At 49.5% G+C, this 14,362-nt stretch overlaps 1 protein-coding gene and 1 long non-coding RNA gene across 10 annotated transcripts in view; one reads left to right on the top strand and one right to left on the bottom strand.

Annotated features, from left to right (window-relative positions):
- The window catches only part of LPP (LIM domain containing preferred translocation partner in lipoma), a 745,137-nt gene extending 736,163 nt beyond the window's left edge, over positions 1–8,974 (bottom strand). For 5 of the 7 annotated variants that reach the window (XM_024124352.3, XM_024124347.3, XM_028492133.2 and 2 more), the window contains exon 1: positions 8,794–8,974. The gene's annotated coding sequence lies outside the window, so the exon portion shown is untranslated. Of the gene's footprint in view, positions 1–1,964; positions 2,185–8,629 lie in introns of those variants that run through there. The other 2 variants (XM_024124350.3, XM_024124349.3) reach the window with 2 other exon arrangements.
- A 117-nt stretch (positions 8,975–9,091) lies between these two features.
- Positions 9,092–14,362, top strand: part of LOC102982930 (uncharacterized) — a 64,682-nt gene continuing 59,411 nt past the window's right edge. For 2 of the 3 annotated variants that reach the window (XR_008617174.1, XR_447375.4), the window contains exons 1-3: positions 9,092–11,867; positions 12,585–12,759; positions 13,423–13,571. This is a non-coding gene — a long non-coding RNA (uncharacterized lncRNA). The remainder of the gene's footprint in view (positions 11,868–12,584; positions 12,760–13,422; positions 13,572–14,362) is intronic. The other variant, XR_008617175.1, reaches the window with a different exon arrangement.

Here is a 14,362-nt window from a genome sequence, read left to right on the forward strand (position 1 = left end):
GTCTAAAAATGAGTAAGTCAGTACACCAGATCGCCCGTGACCACCCCAGGGAGCACCCTCCGTTAAGTCTCACGGCTAAGACTTGAACTTGGAGCTGCCTGGGTCTAAATCCCACAATCTCCTCTAGAAGGACAAGGTGCCATTCCTGTGGGCTAGACACCTTGCTGGGCACCAAGAATTAGCCACGTGTACCCACTGCACGGCCACGTTACACACTATACGACCATGAATAAAGCACTGTCAGGGAAATGTCTGGTTCTCACAGATGCATTGGGATAGATCATATGATCGATAATCGAAGGTAACTGAGGCTCAGGAATGTTCTGGAACTTGCTTAAGATCACAGGGCTAATGTGTGGCTCAAACACAGGTCTCTGTTTTCTTATACCAAAAACCAAGTTGGTGATGGTACTGCTGAAATGATAGCATCTGAAGCCCATATCCTCAGGACTCTGGGGTCTCCAACCAGATTCTCAGGTGCCTTCCAAAGTCACAGACAGGGGCAGCTAATGCTACCAATTAGCACACCATGAAATAATAACACTTTCTCACCCGCGTAAAGGGCTTGCGAAGGACCTTCACATCAATTATCTCCTGCTCACCAGCAGAAGTGAAGGAAGGAGCAAGACAGGAGCTTTAGAGCTGGGAGTCTGATTCTCACTCTACCACTTAAGCACCACAGGGGAAGTTCCTTCACCCCAGAACTTTTACAAGATTGATCCTGCCGACCCATCTCTTGGATGGCAATTGTGAGCTAAGTAATAAAAAACAACTGTAGAATGCATTCGCCACATAAAAAGTGCTACAAAGGCTACGAAACGCTAATGGGTTCTATGAGATGGGTTGTGATGGGCAGGTTTAAGACGTAAAGAAAAAACAGCAGGATCTACCCCGTAAGGGATCTAATGCTGGCAGCCTGAAAACCTTTAGGCAAGCAAAAATAAAAGGGGAATGAGGGTGGGGGCCGCCACAGGCAAGGAACCTTAAAGTTATCATGCAGAAGCTTGGTTCCGGCAAACAAGCGACAGGAATAAATAGCAGAAAAAGAAAGAAACCCCCAAAGCACTCGCAGACTGAAACTGAACCTTCTTAATCACTTCGTTTTCAAAGTGCAAAGAGCAAGGTTCAAGCCCAGTAACAACGATCTCCAAGTTATAGTCCCTCCCAAATTCTCCCAAGCAAAGCCCCTGGGGGTGGGGTGGGGAAGGAATGTGTCCAGCCAGGCTCAGCAGAGAGAGAATCAAAAACACCCTTGAAACAGGGCAGGAAAGGGAGTAAGGGCCACACCCAACTCCAGCTCAGCGAACAAGGGTGTGACTGAGCACTGCTGTCCTTTCCCTGGGGCCTCAGTTTCCTCACCAGCAAAAGGAGGAATCAGATCGCTCTGGCCACCAAGGCCCCAGCCCACAATTCTAAGGCATGAACTGGCTGCCAGCCTGCTGCTTCCACTGCCTACAAGCTTTGGTGCGCATAAAATAGTTTTTCCAGTCAAGGCTGATAAGCTGGCAAATAATTGGAAGGACAAGCGTAGGAACTAAGCTGCCTGATAAGATTCTAACAGTAAACAACTCTTTCCCCTCTCTACTCTGCTGACCTGGTGCAGGCCGGTGTTTCCTGACCTGGAACATTTCAGCAGCCTGCTAAGCGGTGTCCCCGCCTCTGTCCCAGAACTGCTATCACTCTACCACCAGAGTTCTCTGAAACACAGACCCAACGACACCCTCCTTCGCTCAAAAAGTAACAAAAGCCCTCCTGCTCCCTACCGACCACCACCGCTGCCATCACCCTTAGCTCAAGCTGCCAGCCCTTTACCCTCTAATCCTCCCTGGCCAGCCCCGTCTTTCTCAGTGATCTCCAAACACACACCCCAAACACTCTTAGGCCTCAGGCCTGTGCCTGTATATCAAGGTCTCTCTGCCCAGAAAGCTCTTCCATCTCTGTCCACCATAAGAACCCCTACCCACCCTTCAAAACCCAACCCAATGTCTTCTTCTCCATGAGCGTTTTTTCCTGTTCTTCCAGGTAGTCAGTCAGCCATTTCTCACTGCTCCCATTCTTTCTTTGTTCATCACTCTAGTAGGGCCTTCCCATGTTCTATTTCAGTCTGTCTCCTAGGCTGGAATGAAGATCCTTGAAGATAGAGCCTTAGCTGTCTTTGTAAGATCAGTTTCCAGCATTTCTGTCTGGCATGGGGTAATCACTCAGGACCAGAATGATGTGCTGAACTGAACACAAGAGACAGAGATGCACGTGATCACACATATAAGTGGGGTATAAGGGGGGCTAAGAGTCTGGGAATGGCTTCATGGCACAAGGTGGGTTTTCGCCTTGAACTTAAAAAATCATAGGTTTACAACACGCAGAGAGGCCTGGAACTCCAGGTAGAGAAAACAGCGAAAGCAAAGGCATGGACATGAAAACAGCGGAATGTTCAAAGACAACACGACCACCTGGCTGTGAGGGAGAAGGGAAATCGCAGTTTGAATCACACTTACTCTTGGGATGGCTAGTTAGTTTAGACACTCAGTTCTACATTCCCGCCCCCTAATCTTGACCCTGATGGTGGGACTGCCGAGTACCACCTGTGGCGGCTTCACAGCATCGTGGGGACGCAACCCAGTCCTGGGACCCCACAGGCCCAAACTTCTAGGTCAGTAAAAAGTTCCTTTCCCCCATCATTGCTATCTTGTGGTTGCAGTAAACTAAGCCAACCCCTTTCTTCACCTAACAAACAGTTCCAGGGTGCCTACGCTGTACCAGGCACTCCTCTGGACTGGGGAACATGGCCCTTAACAAAGCAGGCATCCTTGCGAAACTCCTGCCGCTTATTTTAAAGTGGAGGGGAGGGCTTCCCTGGTGGCGCAGTGGTTGAGAGTCCGCCTGCCGATGTAGGGGACACGGGTTTGTGCCCTGGTCCGGGAAGATCCCACGCACGGAGCGGCTGGACCCGTGAGCCATGGCCGCTGAGCCTGCGCGTCCGGAGCCTGTGCTCCACAACGGGAGAGGCCACAGCAGTGAGAGGCCCGCGTACCGCAAAAAAAATAAATAAATAAATAAAGTGGAGGGGAGAACAAAGTCAAGCAAATATATGTGGTCAAGCGTGATCCGTGCTTACATTGTATCAGTAAACGTTACTCATTCTAAATGAGTAAACAAGCAGTTACTGAACATCTTCAAGGTACCGGAGATGAGAGGTATTCAAAGAAGAGAAAGCCAAGGTCTTATTTACTTTGCTGGGTGCCATTCCTAGGATCTGTCTTCTCGCCCCCGAAAATATCTTACCTGTAAGTTATCAAAATGCAAATAACCCACCTGAGGTGGGTAGGTCACAGAAAGGACCTTAGTTGATCCCTCAGAGTCCTGAGCCAGGAACCCTTCTTGGAGGAAGAGGTCTGCGTGACCTAGGGAAGGGCGGGATCCAACAGGAGCTATCTGGCTCCACTCCAGAGAACATTGTCCCAGGAGCCATAGATCAAGGGCAATGACTGAGATCAAGACCCTCCATCACTCCCCTACTTTGTTATCCTATTTCCCCAACTGCCTCTCTGTGGGGTACCTCAAATCCTTATTACTCCAAGAGACTGGGGAGAAGGCAATGTCGGGGGGAGGAAGCAGATGTTTTCCAGAGAAGCTCTGTCCTCTCCAGTTAGCTTTGCAGAGAGAAGACACCCAAAGGGTAGAGGGAATGGCAGCATCTCAAGAGAGACGGGGCTGAAGCAGCACCAGTCTGGAAGTGAAAAGCCTGCTTGCCCAGGGAAACCCTGGATTATGGTCCTGCTGGGGCCCAAGGAATGGGTACTGAGTTAAATTCTGAGGAAGAACATTGAAAGACAGTGGTGACTTTGTGAAATAAAATTCATATTTTATGGCAAGGCAAGAAAATTTAAACATAAAAATGCTTCCCTGCCCTTTGGCCCCCTCTCTCCTCCCCACAACGCGCATCGTGCGTATCTGCATTCCGATTCGACCAGACCTCCCCCCCCAGCGGCAGGAATACCTGCTCAACCTTCAAAAGCAACATGCTCCTAGCATCAACCAGACCACGCCTTAATAACATTCCTTCTTGATGTTGTAGGGGTCACATGACCCACCAGGATGATGCTTAGATCTGCATTAAGTAAACTGTTGATAATATCAATACATAATGTGACACACAGCCCTCTGTCTCAAAAAACTTATATAACCGTGCCTTGACTTCTAACAGGAGGAAGAGTTCTCAGAGCGTTCTGAGATGCTCTTCCCGGGGTTATAATGCTCAAATTTGGATTGAATAAAATTTTCCAGTTCTCTTTTAAATCGACTGATTAATTTTCATCGACAATTTTCACTTTTCCTTCTGTGGGCACAGAAAGAGCGGTGAAGATCAGGGAAAGGTTCTAAACTCGGCCATTTCACTTAGTAGTCGTGTAACCTTATTTAACCAAACTCATTTTCTCATCTGCAAAATGAAATTGATAATCATAAAACCTACTTTAATGAATCAGGATGAGAATTATATAAGCACACGGTAAGTACTCAAATTTTTTAAATTATGTTATTATTATTAAGAAAGAAGGATCGAAAGATAAACATTTTCTAGCCTCAGTTTTGTGGTTTACCTGCTTCCAAGCATGAATCCCATTAACCCCCCCGGCCAGCCACCCACCCTATCTGTAGAAAGTCAGGAGAGGTGAGGTCCTCATCAATGCCTCAGTGTCCGTCCCCATTTCTATGACTCGCATTAAGAAGGCACTGCCATTTCCTCCACGCATCCAAGCCATCTAGAGCAGACTCCCACGTCACGATTCGCACACACCTTCAAGCCCATGGATTTCCACCCAGATAAGCTTCCTGCATGCATCACAACTTTACCTCCCCTTTCCTCGCCTCGATTTCTTCCAGCTGGGTGCTGCCTTCCAATGCCATTATCCAGGAAAAGTCCCCACCCAGCAATGCACACGCTGAGCTAGGACTCCTAATAACTGCCCAGGGTCAAAGTCTCAGCTCCACTCAACCACTAACTAAATATGTAACTCTTCTTCCTGCCGTTAGCATCCCAATACCTAATCCCACAGATGCTTCCAGAGCCCTTGCCCAGCCTTGTTTTCGTGCAAATCTCTAGAGAAGTCTGTAATGGCCCCTAGAGCCCACAAGATAAATTTAAATCTATTTAGCAAAGAATGAAAGTCTTCCCTTTTACCATTTCCCACCACCCTGTTCATGCTGGCCATGCAAAACCCAGCCTCAACCACCATGCTCCTTCCCTACATTTGTCTGCATATGCCTAACAGGTTCAGCCCTTACCTGTTCTTCTTCCACTTGGGCGATTCCTATATAACCCTAAAGATTCTCTTCAGACACTGCTCCCTCTTGTAGCTTCCCTGAGGTGGAACCACGTCAGTGCCCCAGAAACATAGCCCTCGAACAGCACCACGCGCACACACACACACACAGGTGCTCGCCAAGAACAGGGACCGTGTCCTCCTCATCTCTGTACTCCCAGGGCTAGGCAGTTCCTGCTTCACAGAAGTGAGGCTCCAGAACCCGTGTGCTTCATCCACGGCTCCTCTCCTTTCTGTGGAAAAACAGCAGCGTGCTCCATCCTCTGGTTTTATTATGTTACCTGGCATCTTCTATCTCCCTGCCCATTTTCTATTTAATGCAGCACATCTCTGGGCTAAGGGATCCTCCCACTCCTCATGAGTTACATTCTGCCCTTGGCCAAACCACCCCACCCCCCCAAAAAAAACACCATCATTCCAGCATCTTCAGCCATAGCTCTGAAATCAAATTCACTTTGACTCTTCCCATTCCTAATTAACCCACGCTAGTTCCACAGCAGGGTAAAGTCACATATTAACATCAAGAGTCAAAGTTCTAGGCTGTCATTTTGAGCACATTTCTAATTAGCTCTGTGACCTTGGGCAAGAGGTAAAATCGAGATGACAGGATCACTAGGCCCAATTCTCAGGGGATTTTTGAGATTCAAATGGAATATCTGCTGGAAAACTTTTATAAAGTGCAAAGCACTATACATTCATAAAGGGTATGATCAACAAATTTTATCAACTCTTAACCATCAAGGTTAAGATGTACCATTATCAACTTAGAATGAAGAGCTGCTCAGCTATGACACATCTGTGATTATAAGAAACCCAATTTCAGTGATATTAAAATGTGAAAAAGTGTACTTTTTAATATGCCTCAACACATACAATGTACAATTTATATGCCTCAATAAAATAAGCAACCCGCCGTAAAATTTTCATCTTTTTGCCAATGGCACATAACAGATGCTCAGTAATATACGTGGGGTAAATGAGCGACACCCCACCGATAATATTCTTAGGCCAGATCATGGCCTCTCTCACTGGAATAGGCAGCAGCCCTCCCAATGCCAGTTCCTCTCCTCTCACTCATGTCCCAGCCTGCTCAAAACCCTCGAATGATCACTTCAAGTCCTATCCATACCTGGCATTTTTAAGGACCTTCATGATGAAGCCTCCTTTCCCATCTCCCACTGCCTGGAACTGACTGTCCACTGGCATATGTCACTCAAAGAAGGGTCCTACTCAGTCAGTCCCAATCACAGTAAGCAGCTCCACAGCTGTATCTCCTCCTCCTGTCAATCCCCACAGCCGGCTCTACGCCTGCCCACTGCTTACAAGGAGCATGACCCTGGGCAGCTGCCTGACCCAAAGGCCCCAGGCGTGCACCCCCACCATTCAGACAGCTAACCCCGGCCACCTATCTCGCATCTAGAGTCTACACTCTAGACTCTGAAGGCCTGGGTGTTGGTGTTGGGGGACTGCCTTGCAAAAAGTAAATGCAAGATACACATTCTTGCACCTAGAGACTGTCACACAGAGTGAAGTAAGTCAGAAAGAGAAAAACCAATACCATATATTAACGCATATATGTGGAACCTAGAAAAATGGTACAGGTGAACCGGTTTGCAGGGGAGAAATTGAGACACAGATGTAGAGAACAAAGGTATGAACACCAAGGGGGGAAAGCTGCAGGGGGGGGTGGGGAGGGTGATGAATTGGGCGATTGGGACTGACATGTATACACTGATGTGTATAAAATGGATGACTAATAAGAACCTGCTGTATATTAAAAAAATAAAAATAAAAAGTGTATTCTTGTACTGAGATTAAAAAAAAAAAAAGATACACATTCTTCCTTTTGATTGAGCCTGGTGCAGGCAGACCCTGAAAGGAAGAAGGCTGGTCATGAGGTACAGAGAACCCTACTGGAAGTTCTGGCCTCCCACCAGCTACCATTATTCACTGTAGGCTTTGGAACTGGCACCCATCTTCTCTGGGCTTTTATTTATGTTTCACTGTCTGTAAGGGCAGGGAGGGTGAGGATGCAGGAGAGAGGAGAATGTAGCTGCTTTCTCTCCTTCCGCTTAAAGCCTTTCTTAAAATGCTCTCGTGCTGGGGGAGGTAAGCCATTGCCAAGTCACTAACACCTTCGTGAGAATGAGTTTTATTGGTAAGCAAGCACTAGAAAAGGGGGAGGAGGTGGAAAGAGAGACGGGATTGGACACGAGGTTAAGCGAGTCTGGTCCTAGAAAAGCAGCTCAAACGTGAACCTAAATTTTTGCATTTTGTGTTGAGGGCGAGCAGACATGGGATCACTGGGAAGGGCAGGGAAGCCACAAAGCTCTTTCAGCTCCCCCAGCACCTCAAAGTCCCAAAGACACCCCTCAGGCCCAATTCCACTGATTATCTCATCTCCTGTACCCACGCCTCCCAACCCTCCCAACCCCGTGCTCCCAGCACAGTAACAGTTACAGCTCCATCCCCAGTCTCCACATTTTCTTGAGTCTTCTCTGCTCTGCGGTTGCCTCCCGCACAAGGCCTCACTCCTTGTGCCTGGCTGGCTTCAGAAAACACCCCATCCTTCAAAAGCCTCTGATGCTTCCTGAGGGACAAGGAAACCAAACTCTTCTCCGAACCCCTTGAAATTTTACCCTTGCCTTTTCCCCAGCACTTAGCACCTTCTACCTTGGGTCACCTTTGGCTCCTTGGGTTGACTGTGCGCTCCCTGAGGGCAGAGTCAGGGCCCTAAATGCATCTGACCCAACAACCCGGCACAGCGCGGGCTCACAGTGGGCGCTGGAAAACTGCTTGGAGAAAAGGAACTAGGAGTCGGGAGCCATTTATTTTCATTATGGCTCAGCCTCTAGTGAGCGACTTTGGGGAGGCTCTCCTCCTCTCTGGGCCTCAGTTGCCCCAGCTGGAAAATGGGGGAACTTGATGTGAGGGCTCCTAGGCCCCTTCCACTGTGACAACTGTGATTCCGCGAAAGCTCGGAGCTGCTGGGTGTGGCCCCGCCCCCTGGGAGCCCTGAAAAGCCCGGGCAGGGGGCGCGCAGGGAAGGCCTCCACCCGCGCCCAGCCCCCGGTCGACGCTTCCCGAAAAACTCGGGGTCCCCCTCCCCCACGCGTGCACCCCATAATCGCGCTGCGGCCGGCACTTCCGCACCGCGGGCCCTGCGGCCCGGCCCGGGCGCGCGCTCGGCGCCCTGCGCCCCGCGCTCCTGCCACCCCGGAGGCGCTCGCGCTCGGGGAGGGCTGGGGGTTCCCGAGGCGCCCGCGGGCGGAGAGTGGGGGGAAGGAAGGAAGATTTGCAACAAATACCTCGGGGAGGAGGCGGCCGGGGCAGCGGCGGCGGCGGCGGCGGCTGGAGGCGGAGGCAGCGGAGAAGGAGGAGGTGCCCAGGCACTCCCCCTCCCATTGTCCCCAGGCCCGGCCCCGCGCCCCGCACCGCGCCCCGCGCCCCCGGCCGCGCAGCCAGCCCTTACCTTGCAGCGCCTGGCTCTCCCCCGCTCGCTAAAGCTACTTATCCCAGGAAAGCTCGCGCGGGGCCCGGGAGCGAACCCACAGACAAAAAGTGAAACTTCGGCAGGGCTGGAGCGGCTGCTGGTTGGTGCCTTTCCCCCTCCTTCCTCCCCACCTTCCCCACCCCCTCCCCTCGGTCTCCCGTGCGGTGCCCTGAGAGCTGGAGGCTGACGTCAGGGGCCTGAATTCCTGACTTTGCCTGCACGCATTTGTCCATGTAAGGTATGGGAAGGCGGGTGCCCGCGGGGCCGCCGCGCCGCGCTCGCCGCCGGGGGAGGGGGCGCCTGCCGCGGGCCGTGGCCTTGCCCCAAGGTGGGCGCGCTGACGACAGTTGATTTCCTGGGAGGAAGGGAAGACGCGGGGATGCGGGGAGACTGCAAAGGAGGAAGGGAAAGGGAGCTGTGGAGGTTTTGCCTGCACTGGAGGAAGAGGAAGGAGACGCAGAAGGAGGAAGCGGCCGGGGCGAGGGGCTGCCGAACAAATGGGGGAACCTGCGTCCACTGTTTGGGCGCCAGATTAGGGGGCTGAATCTGAGCAGACGAGATCCTGCCGTGGAATTCCCTTCCGAGATCTCCCTCGTGAGCCCCGCCCCGGGTTCCCAGCGAGGTTCAGAGCTGGCCCAGACCAACTTCCAACCCGTCCACTTCACACATGGGAAAACTGGAGCTCTCGGAAGAGAAATGACTCCTACAAGGTCATGCCCGCCACAGATCCAGGCGCGGGACCCGGATGCTCGGCCTCCCATCTGTGTTCTGTCTCCAGGCAGAGCCCTGACTCGCTCCTTCCCGCGGAGCGGTGAAACAGGCTAGATGTCAGCGGGCAACGAGGACCACCCTGGGAAGAGATTCAGAGCTTCCCTGGGCCCCGGAGGGAGTCAGTTCCTGGAAGGTTCTAATTGCCAGTGAGCCCTGGATAGCCATGCCAATCAGTGGCTTCAAGGCAACTCCCTCTATCCGGTGCTCAAATAAACGAAACCCTGGAGTTCACTTCACAGCCCTGCCGGAAGCCCAGAAAGCTTATTCTGTGCTTACAGCTTCAAAAAATATCTGCGAACTGGATGAAAGGCAAGCCTGTTCTTGGAAGGTTTGAGTGGGACTTTTTTTCCTCAGACGGTTGTAAATGTGAGCAACCAGGGGACCCACCAATTACTGTGTCAGGGGGTCAAAATGTGCAGCAGCCATTGCCTGGAAGGCACTCCAAGGCTGGAGACTGTTTCCTTGTATTTCTATCCTACTGATGTCCTCACCTCAGCACATCATAAAAACACTTTCTCACTGGTTTGTTAGATCTTCTTGTTAGGACAAATTATAGTCCATCGTTTACATTTGAGGTAAAAAGTCAGGTAAAATGACTTACCCAACACAAAATAAGCAACAGAGCAAGCACCTGAACCCACCTCCCCCCAGCCAGGTCACCTGACTAATCCCATGATTTTTCCACCCAGCAAGGAGGCCCTGACCTCCTAATTTCTGTTAATGAATGTTGAGAGTACACCGTGAGTTAGTAATTCATGAAACCTCCAAAACTTGGTTCTTTTGGGATTTGGTGGGATTCTTTTTGACCAAGAATTAAACAAACGCGGAAACGCATTTCTGCACTTACCATTTATCGAGCATCTTCTTAGTGCGAAGTCTTTGAATCCAGACATTCTTGAGTCCAAATTACTCCATCTCTCTTGCTCTCAGTTTCTCATCTACTCATACAAAAATATGAAAATAGTAGTAGAGGTAAGGTCAAGGGTACCTATTCTGTGCAATAATGAAGTATTTTTGTCTTTGCAACTAATGTAGTTTGAAATAGGAAACATGAGCTCTTAAAGAGATTTTATTCTGGGGCTTTAAAAAGATCATTCTATTACACCACAATTCACTTACTCTGTTCTCAACATTTCAGCAAACCCACGTTCTGAGTGCTACTGTTTAACATGAAAAACTCCGGGTATCACACAAACTAAGAATAGATTCACCCATTCCCCATTGGACATAATGGGACTTGACCAGTGCTGCTTTTTTTTTCTTCCCCAGTAACCCACTTATAAAGAATAATAGGGTTCTAATGAGGATTAATAAGATTTAATAATGTATAATTAGCATTCATTTCCTTCATCATACACATTGTAAGAGTGCAGTGTTAGATCCAGAAATGCTCCTAATTATGTTGAAACTGTCGTATGAGTGTGTTGGGGAAGATCACTGTGTCTCTCCTCCTGAAATATTTATGAATTGCTCAGGTGGGCCTAGAGTTAGCACAAGCATTATATAAAGTTAATCACAAAAGATAATTTCTACTCAGGTGGCACTCACCAGGAGTGTAAGAGGCAAAGTCATAAATTGGATGCTTGGCGAACCGCATGCAGTGTTGTCATCAGTGCAAACCCAAATCAAAAGCCTTCTCATTTGCTGATCTGGTTTCTTTTGTATTCACACTTTTCTCAACAACCCTATTAAAACCTGCTGAGTGCAGGGACTTGGGAAAGAAGGGAAGGCTGTGTAAATCTGCAGACTCAGTGCTAGAGAAATACAGGTTTACCAATTCAGAGACTAAAAGAAGCACGGAATTTCAGGTGGGGCGGAGGGCATGTGATTGGAGGATTGCCAGTGATGACACCGAAGACTGAACGCTAGGCTGTGTTCCCACCATTTGCTTGCATCCATGACAATCGCTTTCCCCAAGGCCTTTGTGTAGCTCTTGTCAGTCCTTTCTCTGTCCTCATATATGCCTGGCAATAGTCTAAGGATTTTTATCTGCATTTCACTTAACCCTCAGAAAACCCTTCTGAGGTTGGCATTATTATTTTCTCTAGCCCAAGGAGGTTAAGTAGCATGCTCTTAACACAGAGCTAGTACCCGGTTAAACTGAGATGCCCCACTGAGCCCAGGCAGCCTGACTCTTCCCTTACCCACTGCTGAGTGGCCATCTGGTCTCAGATTGAACATTCCAATGTGCAGAACTCATAATCTGCCATGGCTGACCAAGAGGAAAAGATATGAAGAGGCTACTGGAGGAAAAATAAGAACAGGGACATTGAAGATGGAAGGTAAATACCAACCCTATGTGGCTTCTCCCCAGCTTAAAACCCATCAAGCCAAACTCCTCAGTGTAGTTTGCATAGCTCTTCAGCCTCATGTCTGCCAGTCCTGAACCCTCCAGCCAATTGGAGGCCTGGTGGTTTCTCAAACACCTTAACTGACCCTGCTTCTCTGCCTTTATACGTGTTCTTCTTTCTCCCGGGAGCTCTCTTTCTTCTCCGTACACCTGGCAACCCTTACCTAGCTTCTTCAGACTCGCCTTAAATATCACGTCCTGGGCTTCCCTGGTGGCGCAGTGATTGGGAGTCCGCCTGCCGATGCAGGGGACGCGGGTTCATGCCCCGGTCTGGGAGGATCCCACATGCCGCGGAGCGCCTGGGCCCGTGAGCCATGGCCACTGAGCCCGCGCGTCCGGAGCCTGTGCTCCGCAACGGGAGAGGCCACGGCAGTGATATGTATATATATATACAAAACGTCCTCTAAGAGGCCTTTTTGCCCCTCCCACCACCTTCAGTGGATGCATTGCCCCTACAGAGTGCTTCCGTCACTCTGTGCTTACCCTCAGTCCCTGTGACTCTGTATGATGTCATTGGTCACCTTGTCTTTCTCAGCTACTGGGCTGAGAGTGCAATTTGTGTCTGAGTCTCTAACAAAGTGCCTGCCGTTGTCAATGTAGGCATTCAACTGTTGTGTTCTGTTTTTTTCCTTCTTGTTCCTGGTCAAAGGCAGAGGAAGATGCAGAAGGTAAAAGGCCTGGGCATTTAAATAAAATCGGATAACTTCCTCAAGAGATGAAGACTGGATGTAAGCAGACCAGTGGGAAGGGAGAGGAAGAATCAACAGGGCCTGGCCACTTGGAAACAGAAGCAGGATGGACATGGGGAGGCAAAGGAGAGGAAGGTTTGTAGTCCTTTCCTTGTCCTAAAACTGCTTTGTAACCTCATGGCAAGTCACTTCCTCTTTGGTCTCAGTTTCTTTAGGCACACAATTAGGTTCTCAGACTTTATGCTCTCCAACACTCTCTTCAGTTAGAGGCTACTTTCAACCTGTTGACCAAATTCATCTTCCCAGAGCATAGCGTGCCACGTTATACTCTGAACTTGTAAAGGTTCCATGATATCAACCACATCAAGTCCAAACTCTTCAGCTGTCCCTCCCTGGTTCCATGATCAGCTTTTTCCAACTGTAGACTGTACCTCCAACCCTCCACCATCACCACCACACACACACACACACACACACACACACAGAGCTTCCTGCACTTCCTGCCTCAGGACTTTTTCTCATCTAGTTCCCTCTTCTCAAAATACTTTCCCAGGCCCACCTCCATGAATGCAGATTTTACCTGTCCTGCCAGCATCCTCTCAAGGAATCTCTTCCCTGTTGCTCATTCCCTCCAAGTCTCCTCCACTGATATGAAAATAATTTCTCTATCTTCTGAAAGAGGCACACACTGGATTGTCCCATTGCATTGTAATTTTTCCTAAGTGTGTTTGATCTGCTCCTGTCAAACATACAGCTCTTCACAGTGGGCTCCATATCTTCTTCATTTCTCCTCCCCAGCAGCCATTGGCAACACCTGGGACTTACGATCAAGTGTTATCCAGTGAGTGAGTGAATGCAAGAATCCTTCATCTCGGCTAGAAAAACAACACAGTTGATCGTCTCTCTGGAAGACTGGTCATGTTATCTTAGACCATGACTCTGGGCAGGTACCAGGAGGGATGAGGGAGAGGGGTTGGATTTAATATTTGTCATTTGTTACAATGTGCCCTGTGTGTGAGATTCTAGAGAATACATATGCACCTCAGATTGGGACTTGAACCCACATGCTGGGACTCGAACCCAGCCTAAACCCAGATTGGGACTTGAACCCACAAGGCTGGGACTCAAACCCAGCCAAAACCCTGACTGGGACTTGAACCCACACGGCCAGGACTCAAACCCAGCCAAAACCCAGTGTCTTCCAACTGAGATCACACACCTGGTTTCAGGACTTAGTGAAGCTCAGGTTCCTGATGTCTCATCACAGAAAGAATTCAGTGAGAGACAAAGTGATAGGTAAGAAATGGATTTATTTAGAGAGAAACACTCCAAAGACAGAGTGTGGGCCATCTCAGAAGGTGAGAAAGGCACTAGGGTATGGGGTTGTCAGTTTTTATAGGGGTGGGTAATTTAATAGGCTAATGAGTTTGAGAAGTATTCCAGCTATTTCAGGAAGGGGCGGGGATTTCCAGGAATTGGGCCACCAATTTATTTATTTATTTATTTATTTATTTATTTTTGGCTGGGTTGTGTCTTTGTTGCTGACCACGGGCTTTCTCTAGTTGCGGCAGACAGGGGCTACTCTTCGTTGAGGTGCACGGTCTTCGGTCTTCTCATTGCATTGACTTCTCTTGTTGCGGAGCATGGGCTCTAGGTGTGCGGGCTTCAGTAGTTGTGGCGTGTGGGCTCAGTAGTTGTGGCTTGCAGACTCTAGAGCACAGGCTCAGTAGTTGTGGCG

Source organism: Physeter macrocephalus, chromosome 1, assembly GCF_002837175.3.
Source record: "Physeter macrocephalus isolate SW-GA chromosome 1, ASM283717v5, whole genome shotgun sequence".
NCBI lineage: Eukaryota > Metazoa > Chordata > Mammalia > Artiodactyla > Physeteridae > Physeter > Physeter macrocephalus.